The sequence below is a fragment of the Sitophilus oryzae genome, unplaced genomic scaffold, assembly GCF_002938485.1.
Source record: "Sitophilus oryzae breed Bouriz unplaced genomic scaffold, Soryzae_2.0 scaffold_1532_pilon_pilon, whole genome shotgun sequence".
Lineage (NCBI taxonomy): Eukaryota > Metazoa > Arthropoda > Insecta > Coleoptera > Curculionidae > Sitophilus > Sitophilus oryzae.
This window is the reverse complement of record NW_022146206.1, coordinates 828825-852859: the sequence shown is the minus strand read 5'-3', so window position 1 is coordinate 852859 and position 24035 is coordinate 828825. Positions and strand designations below refer to the sequence as shown.

The following is a 24035-nucleotide window of genomic DNA, read 5'->3' as shown; positions in this document are numbered from 1 at the left end:
AATATATTTTTCAGAGAATCAAATCCTTTAATCCCGGATTCTGTTTTATTCGTTTTATTAACGCCGCCCATAATAACCGTAAAAATAGAGATAGAGAGAAACCTACAAGTTGAAAAGGAGGAGTATAATGAAAGAGGGATTGGCCAGAGTTGAAAAATCTAAAGCGAGATTAAACTTTAATAAAAGTAAAAGCTCAAGCCATTGAAACGCGGCGGACTACTAGGAACCGAACAAAAGTTTGTTCGGATTCGTTTGAGGATTGGCGACCGAATTCGATACGAAACCTCCGAAAATACGGAAATAAAAGTTTTAGTCAAGTAGGCTTTATGGAAAGAATTTACATTTTAAAGCTTTCTATTTTTTTCTAAATAAAAATTTAAATGCACCGAAAAATCAATATAAAATTCTATTATTCAGAAGATTTCATGTCAATATTTAATATCTGATATAGTTTGTCTAACTCAATCATATTGAAATATCACTCAATCATATTCAAATATAGAATGCCACTTTATCTAAAGAAGAAGACGATCGACCAATGTGTACTACCAGTGATGACCTGGACATGTATGTTTTTTGGACATGCATGCGAAACCTGGACACTTAAAACGGACATTATAAGGAAACTGCAGGTCACAGAACGTTCAATGGAACGAAATATGCTTGGAATAACCAAGAAAGATCGTAAAAAAATATAGTGGATACGACCAAAGACCTAGGGAATATATGTCATCCACAGAATCAAATCCCCCAAGTGGAAATTGGCAGGACACTTGGCAAGAAGGACCACAAAAATTACAGCATAGAACCCACAAGGAATTAAGAGACCTAGAAGAAGACCAAACTTGAAATGGGACCATGATATTAGGAAATTAGCAGGGATAACTTTAGTCCGCATAGTTAAATATAGATAACAATAGACCCAACTACAAAAAGAGTATCTAAATATGTGAGGGAGGTTACACCATAATTGGAAATGGTTGAATAATCTAAGAATGATGATTATGATGATAGTTGTTTGCGACGACGCGACGTGCTAACGAGGTGCATGACAGTGACAGTTATGTCTGTCTTTTTTATTCACATGCAACTTTGAATAAGAAAACTAAGGAAGGAGCATATCAAAAATCTTAGGTCCACCGCGATGGGCCTCAAATATGGCCGACTTAAATTCCGGTTTATCAGTGCCGTTCTAATTTTATTTAAAAAATGTAAAACTATGATGTAGGGTAGACATGGGGTAGACTCAATAATACGTTGTTTTATTTGACGTTGTGAATAAATGTTGGTAGTTATTAAAATTGTTACAAAAATATATAATTCTAATAAAAATAGATAAGTTATAATATTTATTTATTAACACAAACATCCGATACGCTACTGAAGCAGGTAAATCTCATGATACAAAGAATACAAGGTATGATATTGCGCAGGTTGGTTACTACGTCACAGGTGATAAACGGCACCATTGGTCGGCAAGCTCCGCGCGCCAATTTCAAATTGTCAAACAGATGACACAATAAACGCGAAAATAATTTTTCAAATGTCAAGCTCGATAATTTGACAAAGATTTGACATAACTTTTGGGGTTATGTCCTGATTCTTCCCTATTTTAGGTCTTTTTTTTATTAGTGGCAATTGAACAATATGGATATTTTTCTGTATGGCGTATGACGTCACAGGTGGTATGCGCAAACCTTTGAATAAGAAGATTAAGGAAGGAGCATATCAAAAATCTTAGGTGCACCGCGATGGGCCTCAAATATGGACGACTTAAATTCCGGTTTATCAGTGTCGTTCTAATTTTATTTAAAAAATGTAAAACTATGATGTAGGATAGACGTGGGGTAGCCTCAATAATTTGTTGTTTTATTTTATGTTGTGAATAAATGTTGGTAGTTACTAAAATTGTTATAAAAATATATAATTCTAATAAAAATAGATAAGTTATAATAAGTATTTATTAACACAAACATCCGATACGCTACTGAAGCAGGTAAGTCAAATTAACGTATCGAAATTCTTTGACATCTAATCTTTGACAAGTAATAAATAAAAGCTAAAATGCAAGAAAAATATATAATTTAGTTAATTTAAGTGAATTTCATAAATGATCGGTTTACTACACGTATGTGTATTATATAGTCACTTACTAGCGAAAAGTTGTTCCATTATTTCACTCAATTTTTGCCGAGATCTACCGCACGCTACACAACCAACTATTTTAGAGTCTTTTTCGATAAATCGCGATAGTGTCACTGTTAATTTAAGTTCTGCCACAATTTCCATCTAGATTTACTACCTTTATACAACTATCAGTAGTAGAATAAATAATAAATAACATAAAATTAGCTCCGTAAAGACTGACAAATCCACAAAATTTCAAATCAAATTCAAATGTGTCAAATGAATCGTCAAACAGAACTGTCAAGGATCCCCACCCTAGAGAGCTTTTATGGTGGCTTTTCCGCCCACCATGCATGAATACATGGATAGCATTATGCTCCTTCCTTAGTCTTCTTATTCAAAGGCGCAAACTTAACGAAACTGGAGCCGCTATCGATCATACCTTGTTTTCTTTGTACCATGGGTAAATTTGGTAATTCAAATTGACGTATCTAAATTCTTTGACATCTAATCTTTGACAAGTAGTAAATAAAAGCAAAAATGCAAGAAAAAATATATAATTAGTTAATTTAAGTGAATTTCATAAATAATCGGTTTACTACACGTATGTATATTATATCACTTACTAGCGAAAAGTTGTTCCATTATTTCACTCGATTTTTGCCGAGATCTACCGCACGCTACACAACCAACTATTTTAGAGTCTTTTTCGATAAATCGAGATAGTGTCACTGTTAATTTAAGTTCTGCCACAATTTCCACCTAGATTTACTGCCTTTATACAACTATCAGTAGTAGAATAAATAATAAATAACATAAAATAAGCCGTAAAGACTGACAAATCCATAAAATTTCAAATCAAATTCAAATGTGTCAAATGAATCGTCAAACAGAACTGTCAAGGATCCCCACCCTAGAGTGTTTTTCCGCCCACCATGCATGAATACATGGATAGCATTATGCTCCTTCCTTAGTCTTCTTATTCAAAGACATACAAATTGTATTTTCTGTCATTTTTTGGATGTCGCCACTCAAAATCTTCCTTGGGTCGTTTTTTTACTTAAAATAAGCATTTTTTACTTAAAATACCGAAATAAAACATGAATATGTTTTCCTAATAAGAAATACTAGAGATACTTATCTACCCCATCTCTACCATCTTCAATTAAGACAACAATAGCCGATACAACTTTTGGAACTGAAACCATCTCTCCTGGAGTAACTTCCAGCAAACAATACTAATATGACTTTTCTGTAACAGTGACATTACAAAAACAAAAAGGTCTGTTGTAGCAGACCAAAAACAGAGAAAAGTATTTAATTCTAAAATTGTTGTAAATCATTACTGTTTTCTTTAAAAGCCACTATCTCCAACAAAAAAAGAGCTATTGAAATGAATAAAAAAACTCTAGAGGAAAGATGTATTTTGATTATAACATTACGTTTCAAACATTCACCAAAATAACATTTTGTTTTTTCTTATATAATACAGACATGGAAACTTTTATTTTTAATTTAAAAGAACCTAAAATGGCAATTAATAGCAATTTATAGCTAACAAATTAGCAAATTGTAGCTAACAAGTTGCTTAAAAAAACCAAAGTCGTTCTAATAGAACAAAATATACAGGGCGAGTCTTAAATAAGTGCAAGTAATTTCAGGGCTGGTAGATCTCGATAAAAGAAACGGTATTTTCTCTTTACGGTTTTACAGTTAAGTCCGAAATAATCTATTTCATTTTGAAAATTAAATAAAAATGATGTTTTCCTATAAATTTTGAGAACCACTTGATCTTTTCTGTGTTTTCTATCTTCTAAATTTAATCTACTAACCTATGTTGCCATAATATTATAAAGATATTATGTTTTTAACTAAAAATTAAAATAGTTTCAAAAAAAACTCAAAAAATTACAAATTACAATTGTCACCAATTCAAAAAATTATTATTTTCAAAAAAAAATCGCGAAAGCAAATCATGGACGTGTTCCTGACTTATTTAAGACTCAATCTGTATAAATCTGTAAAGTACAGAATTGAAAATTTATAGATGTTAGTTTTTCTTGCCGGTCAGTGTATACAGGGTGAGTCTTAAATAAGTGCAAATATTTTCAGCTCAATGTTCTCTTTACTGTTTTTCAGATAAGTCCAAAATATCGGAGTTATTTTTATATCGATTACTGTTATTTTTTTACCAAACAGAAACATTGAAACAATGAAATAAAACACTTACTATAAAATAATAAATCATAAATCTCATTTATTTGTTCTAATTTTTTTGGCTTTATATACAAATACTCGTATACGTAGTCAACTATACTGATATCTTATTGTAATATCACTAAAAAAAAACAAGATATAATATGTATAAATTAGAAAAAATTCCATAACACAATATTGATAAAATTAAAATACTGTTTTTTTTTGTTTTAGGCAATTTCTTTATTAGTATTATTTCAAAAAATTAGTAAATTTTTTTATTTGATCAGAAAATTTCACGTTTTTCATGATTAAAGTTTTTTTAAACTTGGTCTGTTTAACAATATTATTTTTTCTCGAAAAAGAGTGTGTATTTCGCCATCGGAATAAAAAACCTGCAAAATAAAATAAAAATAATATCCAGGTTTTTTTCAAAAAATAAAACTGCGACTAAAATATAGACATTATTTAATAATTATTAATTTATTAATATTTAATGTATTTTTTATATATAAAATTCTAAATTTTGTACATATATTTAAATAATTAAAATTTGAAACTATTTCAGAAACAATGTTATAAATATTTTTTTAAACAGAACTCATAATGAGGACATGAACGATTTGACCTGGTAAACTAGAGAATTCTAGATGCGAAAACAAACTGGGCCAGAAATGGATATAATCGGAAATAACCAAAGAAATATTTATATTTTCCTTTGAATAAATTTAGCTACAAAAGATACCTTGGGGGGGGGGGAGATTGAACAAGCTTTTACATTAATCGATTTCTGAATGTGTAGGTTAGAGTGGTAGACGTATTCCTGAAATTGGAGAAAGATCTTATATAAATCCAATAATGTTAAAATGTTTCTCGTAATATTATTTAAATTTACTTTGTTTCACCTTAGTTTTATTTTATATTTAAATTAATATTGATAGGTCAGTAAAAAATTACTTCGTATGTGTGTGAAATTATTAAGAGCAAAGGTTATGCAATATGTATTTATTTTAAATCCTGCTTTGTTTCGTAGATACAGGGTGTTAGAGTCTTAATATTTTTTCGATTTTTTGTAATTTTCTTCGTAAGTACTTTTAGCGACTTGAATGAAATTTTGAGGGTAAAAGTTACAATAAATGCGACATATTTTAAAACTAAAAAAGTGTCGACATATTCAACAGGGACGTGCATATTGATTATCACTGGAATATTTTTCTAAAAAAGCATGCACGCCACTGACTAAATAATTTTATTTTTATTTAAATTTTATTAATTGTATTAATAAAATTGCGTTTATCTCATCAAGGAGGCCGAATTCAACAAAATATCAAGGGCTAACATTTAATTGGCATTAAAGGGACTAAAGAATTCTGATATCACAAGAAAAAAGTCAGTGGCGCACATGTTTTTTTAGGGTTCCGTACCTAAAGGGTAAAAACGGGAACCCTATTTCTAAGACTTCCTGTCTTAGCCTATCTGTTCAAAGCCTATCTGTCACAAAGCTCTATCTTATGAACCGTTATAGCTAGACAGTTAAAATTTTTACAGATAATGTATCTATGTTGCCGCTATAACAACAAATATTAAAAACAGAATTAAATAAATGTTTGGTTTGGTTTGGTTTGGTTGTAACTTTCACTAAACATTATCTTTTAAGTAAGAATTTTACATAGAATCTTTCAAGTCCTCGGTTTAAAGCGTTAAATAATAAAATATGTATTAAAAGAAAAAATTATGATTAAAAAAAAACGCAAAATTAACGCTGCCCGTTTTGAACAGCAGTATGTATGCAAGACCATGTCAGTCACCTACCTGAAGCACGGATACCTCTTCCCAGAAACAGAAGGAGCATTGGCGGCGATACGAGACCAAGTAGTACCTACAAGGACATATAGAAAATATATACTAAAAGAAGGCATACCGTCAACAACATGTCGGTTAGGTTGCCCTGCTCAAGAAAGTATACAGCATATCATATCAGGCTGCACATCACTAGCATCAACCACATACCTTAGCAGACACGATAACATGGGAAAAACTTTACATCAAGCACTATGTCTTAAACACAAACTGCTACAAACCTACAAACCGGACTACAAATACACACCTTTGTCAATGCTACAAAACACCAGCTACAAAATTTTATGGAACATGGATATCATTACTGATAAGCAAGTGCATCATAATCGCTCAGACATGGTTTTCCAAGACATAGCAGTGAAAAAAGTCACAATAATAGACTTTGCAGTTCCATTAGACTCCAATATGACACGGATGTATGACGAAAAAATATCTAAATACCAGGAACTGGCAACTGAAATCAAAAAGCTATGGAATCTAGCTAAAGTTGAGATTCTACCAATTATTATATCAGCTAACGGACTAATACATAGAAATATGCAAAGGCACCTAAAAAATCTTCAAATCCCGACCAGCACAATTTTGGCGATGCAAAGGGCTGTGGTACTCGGCACAACATCGCTAGTACGAAAGGTTATGTCTCCATAATGAACAGCACGCTTTGTATCTTGGTATTCGACCCGATACAAGGATTATTCCAGAGAAACCTGTGATGACAGAAAAAAAACAATCTTATATTTTGGATGAAGAAAAAGACTGTATTTTAACATTAAATAGAAAAGTTAATTTTTATCTCTTTTATTATAGTGGACAATATGATATGGCGTAATGCCTTAATTTTGTTACGATAAATATACCTATAATCTAAATTTTTTATATTCCTGAAATAAATTTATTGTAAAATTTATGCTAGTTTTCCTCCTATATTTTTTCATAAACTTAGTATCTTCCTTGCCATCAAAAATTCTAATAAGAATTAATTATTTTATATAAAAATGTATTTACATTTTTTATTGCATAGATCTTTAATAAATTTTATTTTTGGAAGATATGATTCTTAAAAGATTACTATTATCGAATTTTCTTCTAATAGGGACTCTAAATAGAAATAATGACGACTACGCCCTGATAAAATATCTCAAAAAAGATATAGATAAATGGCTTTATTCTGGAAACAAATCTCTTTATAATGATATTTTTAGAGGCTTAGTAAATTTTATTAAATAACACAAACTTTGTACTTTCGTTCAATTCGATTAGTTTAGACTTATATATTTTACTAATACCAAAGTATTATTTTTTAATCAACTAATAATCTGTTTATTACATAAAATCTGCAAATATATACCAATATAATTACTGTTATAACAGGGTTACAGTTGAGGGTTGGAACCTTTGGTGTTACACAGCAAAATAAAAACACTAAATCACCACAATACACCAAAACACTTTTACTTTTACACTGGACGCGCGTTTCGCTAACCATGTTAGCATCATCAGCAGATGATTATAAACTAAAGTACAATCTACAAGGTGAGCGTTTATATACTCGCTCAGTTCATAGATTACTTAGTTTCCCACTTTCCAACGAAAGATATGAAATAGAAAGAGATTACATTAGGAATGTAGCTGAGTGTAATGGATATTCTCCTTCACTAGTTGATAAATTAATTAGAAAACGTAGGTATAGGTTAATGATTTCTGAAAATTCGACTTTTCAAGTGGAGAAAGATACGTCTAAATATTTTTCGATACCTTTTGATGAGAGTTATCCCGTGGTCTAAAAGGAATTTTTAAGAATGTCAATTATAAACTTGTGTATAGTGCTAATAATAAATTACAACAATTATTAGGTAATCCAAAAGATAAAACACCTCCAATGGAAAGGTCGGGTATTTATGAAATTTCTTGTAAAGATTGTAATCAGAAATATGTTGGGCAAACTAGAAGATCAATATTAACTAGATTTAAAGAACATTTAGCTCAGATAAGATATGGTAGACCGGATAAATCTTGCGTTGCCGAACATATTGTTGATAATGAACATTGTATAGATCTTAATAATTTAAAATTAATTAAACAAGTCTCAAATTACAGGCAATTAGATGCATATGAAAGCATCATAATTAATAAATGTAAAGATAGTATGAACAGAGTCAACGGTCCAATTCCTTCAAGTTCTTTGTTCCTACTACTCTAGTGGCGGAAATCTAACTGTTACGCTCAGTTGGCTCTGACTCGGTTGGCTAGATTTTGCCACGCCCACTCGGGGCCCACTGAGCGAGTATATAAACGCTCACCTTGTAGATTGTACTTTAGTTTATAATCATCTGCTGATGATGCTACAACATGGTTAGCGAAACGCGCGTCCAGTGTAAAAGTAAAAGTGTTTTGGTGTATTGTGGTGATTTAGTGTTTTTATTTTGCTATAACAGGGTTGTTCACCACATACGACATGGAGTATTGTAGCTAAACGATTAGATTTTTACAAATTGTAGGTTTTTGGTTCGTTGAAGGACTATTAGAGCTACAATTTAAAAATATTTTTACAAGATACAGAGTGTCCCATATAAATAAAAAATATCAAAGTTGTATTTTTTTAAATGGAACACCCTGTATACTATTACATGTTTAGTCTCTACGATTAAAATAAAGGTAAATTTGATTAAGATTTGTTACACTTAAACCTTACCGTTTTTGAAATATTTTCAATTTTGCGATATTGCCGTAAAATTTTTAAGGCTTTATTTCTCCAAGGTTAGTCTTTATTTCCCTAAGAGTGTCCCATATAATTAAAAAATATCAAAGTTGTATTTTTTTAAATGGAACACCCTGTATACTACTACATGCTTAGTCTCTACGATTAAAATAAAGGTAAATTTGACTAAGATTTGTTACACTTAAACCTTACCATTTTTGAAATATTTTCAATTTTGCGAAATTGCCGTAAAATTTTTAAGGCTTTATTTCTCCAAGGTTAGTCTTTATTTCTTTAAGAGTGTCCCATATAAATAAAAAATATCAAAGTTGTATTTTTTTAAATGGAACACCCTGTATACTATTACATGTTTAGTCTCTACGATTAAAATAAAGGTAAATTTGATTAAGATTTCTTAAACCTTACCGTTTTTGAAATATTTCCAATTTTGCGAAATTGCCGTAAAATTTTTAAGGCTTTATTTCTCCAAGGGTATCAAAGTTTTTAATACTAAATATTTACTGAAGTTTATTTATTAATCAGTTATGGTGTTGCAATAATAAAAATAATGCTACCTCATACAGAATGTCTAAAAATGTATTTTAAATAATATTTAGCTTTAAACGGCAATAACTTGTATAATTTAAATGGGACACCCTGTATATTTTAGGAAAATCCGATGCACAATTTAATTATCTATCAAATTGTATTATACCATTTTTTACCTATCTGTTCAAGTTTTCTTAGAAAATGCATTTTCTTATAATTTAGACCTCATTTATCAATATACCCATGAAATATGGACATTTTAGATTGTTTTTAAAGCAACAAATGTACAAAATGTACAGGTGCTAAAAATGATAATATTACTAGCCTATTTGTATACAAATAGAAAACTTTAAATCTTTATAAAAGAGTATACCATTATTTGTAGTATACCAATTATTAATTAATTACATACTTAATTTTTAGTTAATAAATTATTCTAAATAAATGTGGATTCGAATCAGAAATCAATATAATAATAAGTTATGAAAATATACTGTCTCTGTTGTAATAAATAAGCATTCGTCAAAAAATTAAATAATTTTTTTAAGGTATTACTTTTTACCACACTGTTTAATACACATACAAAATTCAGTTTATTTGAAGCAATTATTATTAATCAACGCAAACAGTCAATTAACGTAGTTTGAATACTGGAATCATGTTAATTGGTCCTCCTTGACAAATATTTAAACAGTTTTTTTTTTATTTTTATAATGAAATAAACGAACTATATCGGCAATATCAGTATCTGCACTCTTTAAAATTTGGTATATCTTAAAAATAATCTAAAATGTCAATATTTCATAGGTATATACTGATAAATGAGATCTAAATTATAAGAAAATGCATTTTTTTTACGAAAACTTGAGGAGATGGTATAATAAATTGGATAGACAATTAAATTGTGCATCTGATTCTCGTAAAATATACAGGGTGTTCCATTTAAATTAAACAAGTTATTCCCGTTTAAAGTTAGTAATTATATAAAATAATTTTTTAGACATTCTGTATAACTTAGTAACATTTTTATTATTGCAACACAAAATTTAGTAAATAGAAATACTTTAGTACAATATTTAGTTTTAAAAACTTAAATACGCCTAGAGAAATGAAACATTAAAATTATTACTGTATTTTGACAAAAACCTAAATATTTCAAAAGCGGTAAGATTAAAATGCGGTAAACCTCTATCAAATTTACCTTTATTTTAATCGTAGAAACTAAAAATGTAATAGTATACAGGGTGTTCAATTTTAAAAAATACAACTTATATACGATATTTTTTATTTATTCGGGACACTCTGTATCTTGTAAAAATATTTTTAAATTGTAGCTCTAATAGTCCTTCAACGAACCCCAAACTTACAATTTGTAAAAATCTAATCATTTACCGACAATACTTCGTGTCGTATGTGGTGAACAACCCTGTATATTTCTTGGTGTTTACTAGATACTTTATTCATTCGTCTGCTTTAATTGTAGCCAAATTTATCATAAGTTCATCAGTAACGTATTTATCTTAGTATTCCTCATTATAGAGATGGCTTATGCTTTCCAAGTAAATTCTTTGATTCTGTTATTAAGTTATATTTAGTTCAGCGAACAAAATTTTTTTTTAATTTTCTTTTTTGTTAAAAATTCATTAAAAAAATCTTTGCATACACATGTACTAATTGACTATTCAAAAACCGGAATATTTTTTTACGTTTAAATGTATTTTCGTTTAATTTAATACGTTTTTTCCATCATAAACCGCTTCATAAATTATGAATGAGAATTGTAGGGAAAAATATCCAGCAGGGCTTATTTAAAAGCATCTCTTCCAGAATGCTTATGCTATATTAAAATTCCAAACGAAATTTTTCCATTAAAAACACAATGATTCGCCTCTTCAAGTATTATACTCGTTTTTCCTAATTGGTGCTCGGAATTAGAAAAGTAATAACGAGTAAACTTTTATGGAAATAACTCTTGCTTGAAACGCAATGTCCATGCTCAAGCAAAATTATTCCATAAGCAGAGATTAGTTTGACTAGGACTAGGAATTACAAGCTCAATTTAATATTTCTTATAGTCTAACAACACCATATTAGATACTTAAATATCAAATATCTGTTGCTAGTTTATTTGTTAGTAAAATATATACAGGGTGCTACAAAGTCGAGGTACGAGCATTGGTATCTCGGAAACCGTAATAGATACGAAGATGGTTAAATTGGGACAAAGTTGCTCTTTCGGATGTTCACCAAGATGCTATCAAAAAAGTTTTAAAAATTTCAAGGATTGCTGAGTTTCTTGGGTAAGAACGGATTTTTTGAAATAAATTTTATTTTTTCCTATCGTTACTTTTTAGAAAATCAAAAATCTAATTGGACATTCTCATAGCCACTTTCTTAGGGCTATCTGATTTTAGGTTTTGGGGCTATCTGTATTTTTAGATTTTCAAATTAGCTGATAATTTGTGAGATACAGAGGCCAATTTACTTTTTTTTTAAATACGGACCTGCATTTTTTATTTTATGTTTTCAAGGAACTCCGTCTCCTGAGTACTATGATATGCCACACTTAATATTTTTTTTTGTTTCGGACATTTGAACATAATTTATTTAAACTAATTTCAACACGGGCACTATTCTTATATACAGGGTGGTTCGAACTGTATTCCGGAAACTTCGGCAACATATTCTGAAGATAAAAATAAGAAAAAAGTTCGTATAAATGTCTGTCCTAAAATGCTTACTTTCAGAGATACAGGGTGTAGAAGTTTCATTTTTATTTCGATTTTTTCTAAATAATTTCTGAAGTGACCTCCATATTTGGATTAAAATTGGTGTCGGGGAGTTTTTTTACATGAGAAATTTGATATTGGTGTCAACATGACTCCTACTAGTAGGGGGCGCCACCTACATGTGTTTTAACTGTTTTGAAACGTAATAACTTTATGTCCGTACCTGTACCTAAAGATGCTATCAAAAAAGTTTTAAAAATTTCAAGGATTGCTGAGTTTCTTGGGTAAAACCGAATTTTTTTAAATAAATTTTATTTTTTCCTATCGTTACTTTTTAGAAAATCAAAATTCTAATTGCACATTCTCATAGCCACTTTATTAGGGCTATCTGATTTTGGGTTTTAGGGCTATCTGTATTTTTAGATTTTCAAATTAGCTGATAATTTGTGAGATACAGAGGCCAATTTAATTTTTTTTAAACACGGACCTGCATTTTTTATTTTATGTTTTCAAGAAACTCGGTCTCCTGAGTACTATGATATGCCACACTTAATATTTTTTTTGTTTCGGACATTTGAACATAATTTATTTAAACTAATTTCAACACGGGCTCTATTCTTATATACAGGGTGGTCCGAACTGTAATCCGGAAACTTTGGCAACATAATCTGAAGATAAAAATAAGAAAAAAAGTTCGTATAAATGTATGTCCTAAAATGCTTAGTTTCGGAGATACAGAGTATAGAAGTTTCAATTCGATTTTTTCCAAATAATTTCTGAAGTAACGACACTATTTGGATAAAAATTGGTGTCTTGGAGTTTTTTGATATGCAGAATATGCTGCCGAAGTTTCCGGAATACAGTTCGGACCACCCTGTATATCTATTAATTATAATATTTAATCTATTCATCGTTACAATATTGATAAACTTTCAACATAACAATAACGTGAAGTAAAACATTGAATACGGAAAATCAAATGCAACAAAATAATATAAAATAAATAATATGTATAAATATAATGTAATACAAACAATCAAATACATCTCAACATTTACGTACAATAAAGAGTATTGCAAAATGCATTCAGAAGTATAAGAAGAAAGTTCAAAGAGCTATATATAAAATTGAACGAAAAACAAGTTTGTGCAATAGGGAGGGTTGTAACCCTTTCGAATATGTAGAGCATTATAAACTAGTTTGTAGAAGTTAAAAAAAATTAAATGAAAGAATGTTTGTTTATACTTTTTTGGATTTGAAACATTTTATATCTGAAAATATTTAAAATTTTAGATATAAATTGGTTCATCGGTACATTCTTCTTTGTTATTAAGGGATTTCATGTGTTGCCTTTCAGAGTGTAAAATAAAAACACTAAATCACCACAATACACCAAAACACTTTTACTTTTACACTGGACGCGCGTTTCGCTAACCATGTTAGCATCATCAGCAGATGATTATAAACTAAAGTACAATCTACAAGTTGAGCGTTTATATACTCGCTCAGTGGGCACCAAGTGGGCGTGGCAAAATCTAGCCAACCGAGTCAGAGACAACTGAGCGTAACAGTTAGATTTCCGCCACTAGAGTAGTAGGAACAAAGAACTTGAAGGAATTGGACCGTTGACTCTGTTCATACTATCTTTACATTTATTAATTCTGATGCTTTCATATGCATCTAGTTGCCTGTAATTTGAGACTTGCTTAATTAATTTTAAATTATTAAGATCTATACAATGTTCATTATCAACAATATGTTCAGCAAGGCAAGATTTATCCGGTCTACCATATCTTATCTGAGCTAAATGTTCTTTAAATCTAGTTAATATTGATCTTCTAGTTTACCTAACATATTTCTGATTACAATCTTTACAAGAAATTTCATAAATACCCGACCTTTCCAGTGGAGGTGTTTTATCTTTTGGATTACCTAATAATTGTTGTAATTTATTATTAGCACTATACACAAGTTTATAATTGACATTCTTAAAAATTCCTTTTAGACCACGGGATAACTCTCTATCAAACGGTATCGAAAAATATTTAGATGTATCTTTCTCCACTTGAAAAGTCGAATTTTCAGAAATCATTAACCTATACCTACGTTTTCTAATTAATTTATCAACTAGTGAAGGAGAATATCCATTACGCTCAGCTACAAAAGTCATACACCGCGAATACTATTCTCAGTTCAACTAATTCTTTTATAGATAATGATTTCAATTTAGAAGCGTATACGTATCTTCGGTGACAATGCACTATTATAGTACCATAAAGCATATAAAGTAGTACCATAATATAAATCCATATTATGGCACCATTTCCTGAATTTCGATTGGACTTAAATTTGTTATACTTGCGTATCTTCGGTAATAATGCAATATTATGGTCCCGTGAATTTTTCTGTTAAAAAACTTCTGAAAATCAAAGATTTATTTTTTAATGAATGTTATACCGGGTGCGTCTCAAAAGTGGCTCACTCCTATAACTTTTTTATTTTTTCAGATAAAAAAACAAGATTTGGTATGTTAGTATATGACATAAATTAGGATTGATTGGTGTATTCAATTGTTTTTGGTCACTTTCCGTTCCACCGGAAATGACTACAACTTTTGATTTTTAAATGGCACCCTCGGTATTTTTTTAATTTATTCGATAGAAAATTCTATTCAGAATGTCATATCATATGTCAACTTTTGACATTCTCGCTTAATAGAGTGCCATATGTATGTTAAAAATACTAATTCTTCATCAAGGAGCCTTGGAAAAATAGATTTGATCGTCTAATGTTTTTAGTGTCTTGTCCTGGCCAGTTAGAAAATGCTCAAATCGTATTTTTAATCATATCTCAATTTTTTCAAATGGAACGAGGGTGGCTCATTAGCATATTTGGAAAAACCATTTTTTTACGAATAATTTGATACCACATACTTAGTATTTCAAGACAAGTTTTCGTTACTAACCGCAAGTTATAATTTCAAATAAACGATATGCGAAAATGTCAAAAGTTGACATGTAATATGTCATTCTATTCAGAGTGACATTTTCTATCGAATAAAGTAAAAAAATACCGGGAGTGCCATTTAAAAATCCAAAGTTGTACTCATTTCCGATTAAACCGGAAGTGACCTAAAACAATTGAATACGTCAATCAATCCTAATTTATGTCATATACTAACATACCAAATGATGTTTTTTTAACTAAAAAAATAAAAAAGTTATAGGGGTGAGCCACTTTTAAGACGCACCCGGTATAATAAATAATAATTATAATGAATAATAATAAAATAAATAAATAAAACTCTGCCCAGAGGAATCAAAATCGTAAAATATATTAAAGAATTTAATAATTTGAAGTAAGATTAACTAGCTTAGCGATATCTGATGTCCTATTTTTTAAGTAAAACTGTTTTTATGAAAGCAAAATATTTAAATACAAAACTAAAGTTTAGGCGAGATGTTTAAACTCAACTCATGAAGTTAATATTAAACAGTTGGGGGTTACAACAGCCAAATAAAACACTAATTCACCACAATACACGAATATTATCATTATTAGTATCATTTAGAGCTTATTCAACCATTTCCAATTATGGTGTAGTCTCCCTCACATACTCTCTTTGTAGTTGGGCTCATTGTTGTCTATTGTTGGACAGGCGGGACCAACTTATCCCTGCTATTTTCCTAATATCATGGTCCCATCTCAGGTTCGGCCCTCTCCTATTTTTTTTTTGTTTCTCGTGGGTATCATGCTATAATTTTTGTGATCCATCTGACAGGGTCTTTTGCCGTATCCACTTTATTCTTTTACGATCTCTCTTGATTATTTTCAGCATATTTCGTTCCATTGAGCGTTGTGCGACCTGTAGTTTCCTTATGATGTCCGTTGACACCAATCTGACACTCCATTGACACCAAGTCTGAACCTTCGTTTCGTTAACTACTATCAGCAGATGATTAAAACTGTGTCTATCATCTGCTGATGATGCTAACATAGTTAGCAAAACGCGCGTATAGTGTTTAAAGTAAAGTGTTTTGGTGTATTGTGGCAAAGTAGTGTTTTATTTTGCTAATATTTTACCTTGATTTATTTCCATAAAATACCTTAAATTTGATTAGATTTTACAAATAGACCATTAAATTTTTAAAGTGATATATTTCAACATGAGCTTTTTAATTTAGCAAGTGGGTATATTTAATTAGGTTTTTATCCAAACAAGAGAAAAGCTTATATACGTTCAGGAAATGTCATTAAACTAACGATAACATGACAATGTAAGTAGAGGAACTATGAATTGCAAATGTAGCGCTTAAAACAAATCTAGATATGGGTTGTTTTAGTAAACAAGATTTATGTGCTGGTATAGTTTTTTTTTATATTTTGGTAGATATCAGAGAAAATGAAATAAATAAAATCAATACTTGTAGTTGTCTTGAGCACATTAATGGACGTGAAGGGGTTATTAAGTATTTTTTATTAAAAGTTTTGTTATCTTAATGTTTATACAAAAATAATTGCATATAAACCAAATCACTTTACTTATTATTATTCATGTTTTGTTCATATCTTAATTAATATCTTTAATAAACAGAAAAGTGTACACTGGAATCAATCAGAAACAGATAAAACGATCAGATTTTTGTAAGCAAGCACAATCAACAACTTGATTTTTGATTTTAATGTACTTATAACTAATTATTTAGATTAAAGCCAAAATACTTAAAATATCTTGGAATTATAAGATAAAAAATAATAAATATTGTTTTATAATAACTATTTAAACAAATATTGTGATAAGAAATAAAAATTTCATTATCTTTATGTCAATGTGTTAAATTTTCAGCTTATTCAACCATTTCCAATTATGTTGTAACCCCCCTCGCATATTAGATACTCTCTTTGTAGTTTGTGTTGCCAATTGTTGTCAATTGTTGGCTATACATGATTCTAATATCATGATCCCATGTCAAATTTGGTCTTCCGCTAGGTCTCTTGATTCCTCGTGGGTACCATGCTGTAATTTTTCTGGTCCATCTGTTGTCCGTACTTCGTGCCAGGTCTCCTGTCCATTGCCATTTGAGGGATTTGATTCTGTCGCTGACATCTATAACTTTGGTCTTTTGTCATATCCACTCTATTCTTTTAGGGTCTCTCTTGGTTATTCCCAGCATATTTCATTCCACTGAGTATTGTGCGACCTGCAGTTTCCTTATAATATCCGTTTTAAGTATCCAGATTTCGCATGCATAGGTCATGACTGGTAGTGTGTACTACGAATGTGTGTACTAAATATGTAGGTCGAATGTTCTCTTCTTTAGGTAAAGTGGCATTCTAGATTTGAATATGATTGAGTTTCTTCTGACTGAAGATATTTTAAAAATGATGGAACAACGAAGACAACTTAAAATCCAGAATAATCACAACGAATATAAATCTATGCAAAGAAAAATTCGTAATAAAATAAGAACGGCAAAAGAGACATGGTTGAAGGAGAGATGTATAGAGGCCGAAAATCTCAGTCACCTTGGAGACAGTTTCCATCTTCACAAGAAAGTGAAAGAGATAGCTGGGTTACACCATAATAAATCAATAACCCTAATTAAAACTGATGAAAATAAAATTATAACGGAAACAGAAGAACTATTGCAAACTTGGAGAAATTATACCATTAATCTTTTCAACGACGAAAGATCAGAAAACCCTGCAACTGAGATTCCCATGCCATTCTAATCGCATGAAATTATTCATGCGATTAGATTGAGGAAAAACGACAAAACTCCAGGGCCTGATGATATGTATTCGGAAACGTTCCACATAATTAATGAACAAAACTTAAAAACTATAGTACAGCTTTTCAATAACATCTATGACACCGGTCACATCCCTGAAGACTGGCTTCGTTCTACGTTTATCACGCTGCCCAAGTCAAGTAACGCAACTGAACTTGAACTTCGGCCTTAGATACAGAATGGTGAAGTGCTATGTCTGGTCCGTTTTGTTATATGGTGTGGAAGCATGGACACTGAAGGTAGCAGCAATAAACCGAATTGAAGCCTTCGAAATATGGACCCTACGACGAATGCTAAGAGTGCCCTGGGTCGACCGTGTGAGGAATGAAGACATTCTCAGAAGAGCTGGTCTGGAACAACGTGAACTTTTCGAAATCATCAAGAAGAGGAAAATAGTCTATTTGGGACACATACTGCGTGGAGAACGCTATCACTTTCAGCGTCTGATTCTCCAGGGTAAAATAGAGGGGGGCAAAAGGGGAATAGGACGAAGGAAGCTATCCTGGCTGAGAAATATTCGTTATTGGACAGGCATACAGGACTTCCAAGCACTCCAAGTCGCGGCAGTTAACAGAACCATCTGATGAGGAAGAAAAAGATGAACGCCTACGCAGGAATCTGCACGGCACCTTAAGAAGAAGAGTTTCTTCTATAAGTACTCCATGCTAACTTAATTCTTCTGTTAATTTCTGGTAGTGGAGATCCCGAACTGTGTATCAGTTACCCCAAATATATGTATGCTTGTACTATTTCCAGTGTTATGTTATTTACTAGAATGTCCTTTCTGTTTAGCAGTTCGTTATACAGGGTGGGCCAAATTGGACGATTTTAAACGGAAACGCCATTTCCTAAATAGACCTTCCTAGATAGACGAAAACTAATATCGGTGTCTGGAACCCAATTTTTGTCAAAAACATGATGGTGAAAACTGCATATCGATATCTGTTGCCGTTTCGGAGTTACGTGGTGTTTTTCAAAAATATGCATTTTTAACAAATAGCTGTAACTTTTTTGCTATGGAAAATTTTGTATTTTTATGAAAACATTTGCAAAGCACTTTTTTACGTAGAATTTAATGGTTTAAGTATAATTTTTATAAAATTAATAATTTAAAAATTATCAACAGAAAATTTAATTTTTTATATGATACACTCTATAAATTTTTAATTTATTGAGAAGAATTTAAAATTACCTTTCCAAAAATATAGCACATTTGATATTTTTCTCGATTCCTCTTCGAGATATAGAGTTAATAAAAATTCGCCCACTTTAAATAAGTAGGCTTTGAACGGTGTCGACTGTAATGCAAAATTTTTTTATCTGTGAGCATCAATTAAAACGAAAATAATATTTGCCATGCGAGATCCAGGATTTTATAACAATTTAAACTATATTTAACCCACATCAACACATTTAAACTATATCTAATAATAATAAAAATAAATAGCAAACCAAGACATGATATTTTGCTACAGACATATCAACCGTCTTCTGTTATGGACAGACGGAGCCGTTTTGAACATTTCTCGCGGAATTCATTAACTCAGTGGGGGTGAAAGATACCCTCTCATAACTGCTAAGTATTTCTAATTCTTGTCTAAATTATACGGGCAATTTTAAAAAAGAACTTTTATTTTTCCGCAAATATATCCATAGGATTAGATTCATAGATACTAAGTCCGGCGGCCTTGACGGCGATCTTGGTTAGCTACTCAATTATTCTTGAAATTGTCTGCAAAAATTTGTTTATAACTACAGCGTTCTGAGGCAGTGCCTCGGCTTGCTGGAAATACCTATATGTTTTAGAGTTCCATTAGGGGCACATCATCAATAAGGGGTCCAAAGCCTACTAGTTAAAAGTGGCGAACTAAAAATTCTACGTAATAGGGTACTTTGGAAAGGTTTTCATAGAAATACAACATTTTCCATAGCAAAAAAGTTACAGCGATTTGTTAAAAACGTACATTTTTGAAAAACACCCCGTAACTCTGAAACGGTAACAGATATTGATGTACGGTTTTCACCATCTTGTTTTTGATGTAAATTAAGCTCCAGACACCGATATCTTTGTCTATTTTCTATAGAAAAGGGTGTTTGCCTTTAAAAGCGTCCAATTTGACCCACTCTGTACATTACTTTAGTTTTTACTAAATTTTATTTTGAGACCTAGTTTATTGCTGGCTGTATTTAGTCCGTTAATTTGTGCTTTTTGTTCTTCAAGACTATTGGCAATTAGGTCAGCGAATCATCAGCGAATCTTAGATGGTTAAATTATATTTTTCATCTATTCTTAATCCTTTGTTGAATGTTATATATTATATTATTTCTTCTAGTGTAGCTTTGGCGATTCTGCGTCTCCCTGTCGTAGGTACTCTTTTGCCAGTTGGAAACTCTTGGGTTGTTGGCTTCCTGGGCTTCCTTGAACTTTGGCTTCCTTGTATACAGGGTGGTCCAAACTGTATTCCGGAAACTTTGGCAGCATATTCTGCAGATAAATAAGTAAAAAAGTTTGTATGTAACGTGTGTTAAAAATAAGTAGAAAAGTTCGTATGTTCGTATGTAACGGGTGTAGTTTCATTTTTATTTCGATTTTTTCTAAATAATTTCTAAAGTAACGTCAATATTTGGATGAAAATTAGTGTCTGGTAGTTTTTTGACATGAGAAATTTGATTTTGGTGTTAATATGACTCCTACTAGTAGAGGGCGCCACCTACATGTGTTTTAACTGTTTTGAAGCGTAATAACTTTTTGTCCGTACCTGTATAAAACTACTGAGCAAAAAATATACATCTCTGTGACTTTTTACGTAAAAAATATCTCTTTGTAAAAATCGCTACGAGCAACCGTTCTTAAGATATTTGGCATGGAAATAGACAATACATGTCATTACAGACGAAAAATAAACACGTTGAGTAGATAGTTATTTCACTGAAATAATAAATTTAGTAAATTTTATTTTTTTTAAAATTATATATTTTTCTGCAAAAAAATGATCGTAAATGTATATTTTTTTACTCAGTAGTTTCATACAGGTACGAACGAAAAGTTATTACTCTTCAAACCAGTTAAAAGATATGTTGGTGGCGCCCTCTACTAGTAGGAGTCATAATGACATGAATATCAAATTTCTCATGTCAAAAAACTCCCAGACACCAATTTTCATCCAAATATTGATATTACTTCAGAAATTATTTGGAAAAAATCGAAATAAAAATGAAATTTCTACACCCTGTATCTTCGAAGCCAAGCATTTTAGGACATACATTTATACGAACTTTTTTACTTATTTTTATCTGCAGGATATGCAGCCGAAGTTTCAGGAATACAGTTCGGACCACCCTGTATATTGGCGAAAGTTTCTATATAAGGTCTATATAGGGCTTCTATTAAGTTAATAAAATACTTCATATCATGAAGTATTCAAAATGAAAACTTCTCTCTGAGAAAAAATGGGGAAATATATTTAAAATAAAAGATGATAAAGAGAACCTCTTAAATTTAAATTATAGTTTATTTTAATAAAATATTCTAAACCGAAAAAAAATATTAAGAAAAAAAAAACGTTCTGATAAGAAAACATCCTTAAGCGACAGTTCATTTACACAGCTTAAAAACGGCTCTTGGCGATACTACGGCGAAGCCCAAAAGTGACGTAAAGTAACTCGTTCATTATAGGAGGTAAAATGCGCGAGAGAGGCGTTATAAAATCCTTATCTTCCGCGGGCGCAAAGTAAAAATGTAAAGAAAAGGGGAAAAAAGCAGCAGATCCGAGGAACTTATTCGTCGAGGCAAGATGGCCTTCGCCGCCGCACGTATGATCCTGAAGGAGAAGGACAAGAGGAGAAAATCGTCGAAGGAAGATTTTATACCGAGGACACGCAGCAAGGTAACATTATTATTGAATCACTACATTAAGAGACATTTTATTTATTAATTTGTGTCAAAAATGTTGCATATACAGAGTGTGTTTTCTATGATGTTCTCTATGTGTATCTCGAAAACTACTGGAGATAGGGAGTCGGTTAAATGGGGAAAGAATAGCAGTTTTGTGGGGGTCATAAATATGCGCCTTTCAGATTTTTGGAAAAGTTCATGGCTTGCTAGATATTTCGAAAAAAACAAATTTTGGCTATTTTAAAAATTGTCCTTAATTCAATTATAATCTGTTTTAGACAAAAAGTTTTCAGATAAAAGTAGTAGATAATCACATCCTTAATGAGTCTGTGTCCTCCGTTTTTTTTTTCTAAAGCCTGTCATTTTTGACATATGACACAAATGTTTTTTAGATGGAAACCACAGTTGGCCATGACTTCATAAAATGTGCCATTTTTTTAAGCTTTTCAGCAATATCTTGGCCATAGATTTTCAAGGATACGGTGAACGTTACTTACGTTTTATAGAGAACGGGTTTCATAACATGTTAGAAAAGTTAAATTTAGATACTCGTGCACCAATAGAGTGGTTCCAACATGACTTACATTATGACACCCCCCCATAATGAAAGAAATGTAAAAAATTATTTATATCATAATTATGCAAACTCAGGGATACCAAGAGGTGGACCAATTGCATAGTGTGGACCAATTGCATGGTCCTCCTCGATCACCTGACCTATCCATTTTATGACCTATCCATTAATATATCACAAATGCTGATAGGAAGGCACACCTATTAAGTTGATCATGTGTTTTGATTATTGTTTTATTTTCAAAAACCTCAGTTGAAAATTAAATCAAAAATTTTTATAAAAAATGCTGAACAGTACATTTGAGTATTTAAAATAAAATTACATTTGTTTTTGCGCTTTTGTGTTGTTCGCGATCCGTTCAACTAATGCAGTTCACAAAATCCAATTTATTTGGCTTTTTGAGTAAATATCGTTTGACAGTTCTTCGCAGGTATACAAAACAAGCATAATCAAATTTATCGAAATTTGGACTGGACATTTGTCGGGTTCGCTTGTAAATAAATGAACTTAACAACTAACCATATCCAGCCTGTATATCTTTTTCGAATGTGACATTATTTTAATTTACGTTTGTTAACCGTATTATCAAATAGTCATCAGTATTTACTCGTTTTGGATGATTAACAACTTTTATTTTATACATTTTTAATTAACAATAACCAATTATGAGTGGTTATAATTGGATATAAATAAAGATATAGTTAGATAAATAAAAAAACTTCTTTATTTTTCTGATAATTAAAGATAATATATCAAAATAAGTTGTTTTTAATTTAGTAGATAATAAGATATAATATTTATGAGAGAGCAGTTATATATTTCAAAGTTGTAGTCAAAAAATCATTGACAACATGTGCCTTAAAAGGAGAAAAAATCGATTAAAACCTCTAATTCGAGACAATAGATAAAATGAATTGCAATTTCGTGTAATAAATTAAAAAAAATAAATAAAAAATTAAAAGATATTTTTTTGATTATTTTCTTGACATTTTCTGTATCCAAATTAGAACTTTAGTTCTTATTATTGTGTAAACTACTAAAACAAAACAATCTAGCGTAGTATTAACAATACTACAGTATATTGTTTTGTTTTAGTAATTCATTTCCTAGAGATTATGATTGCCATATAGCTAAATGACATACTACGAAAGCATCCATGATATAGATGTGAATGTAGCTATAAATCACTCAGGCCGATGCGATGGCCTGTACAGAGTAGGAACTGCAACTTGTTTAATTTTGTGCGATACTGTCATACTATATTGATTGTCCAATTACTATAACCGTTTTGTAATTTTATTTACCTGGTCTTTCAATTCATTCTCTAAGCTGCAAAAGTCTATAAAATTTTCTCCAAAAAATCCTATATGGGTATTTCGCCACTGCAAGAAAATCTGAAAAATAAAATATTTATTTTTTTGTAAACAGTGCTGCGTTAATCCAAACGGAAAATACTTGTCAACAAAAAAATACTTGTTACTTTGTAAAAAAAATACAAAGAATAAAGAAAAAAATTATTTAAAATATTTAAATTCAACTATTCGTCACGGTCAACGGAATTTAAATATTTTAAATAGTTTTTTTCTTTACTCTTTGTATTTTTTTTTTGCTTCGG

At 30.6% G+C, this 24035-nt stretch overlaps 1 pseudogene; it reads left to right on the top strand.

Annotated features, from left to right (window-relative positions):
- Nucleotides 1–24035, top strand: part of LOC115878821 — a 189509-nt pseudogene that overhangs the window by 6937 nt on the left and 158537 nt on the right.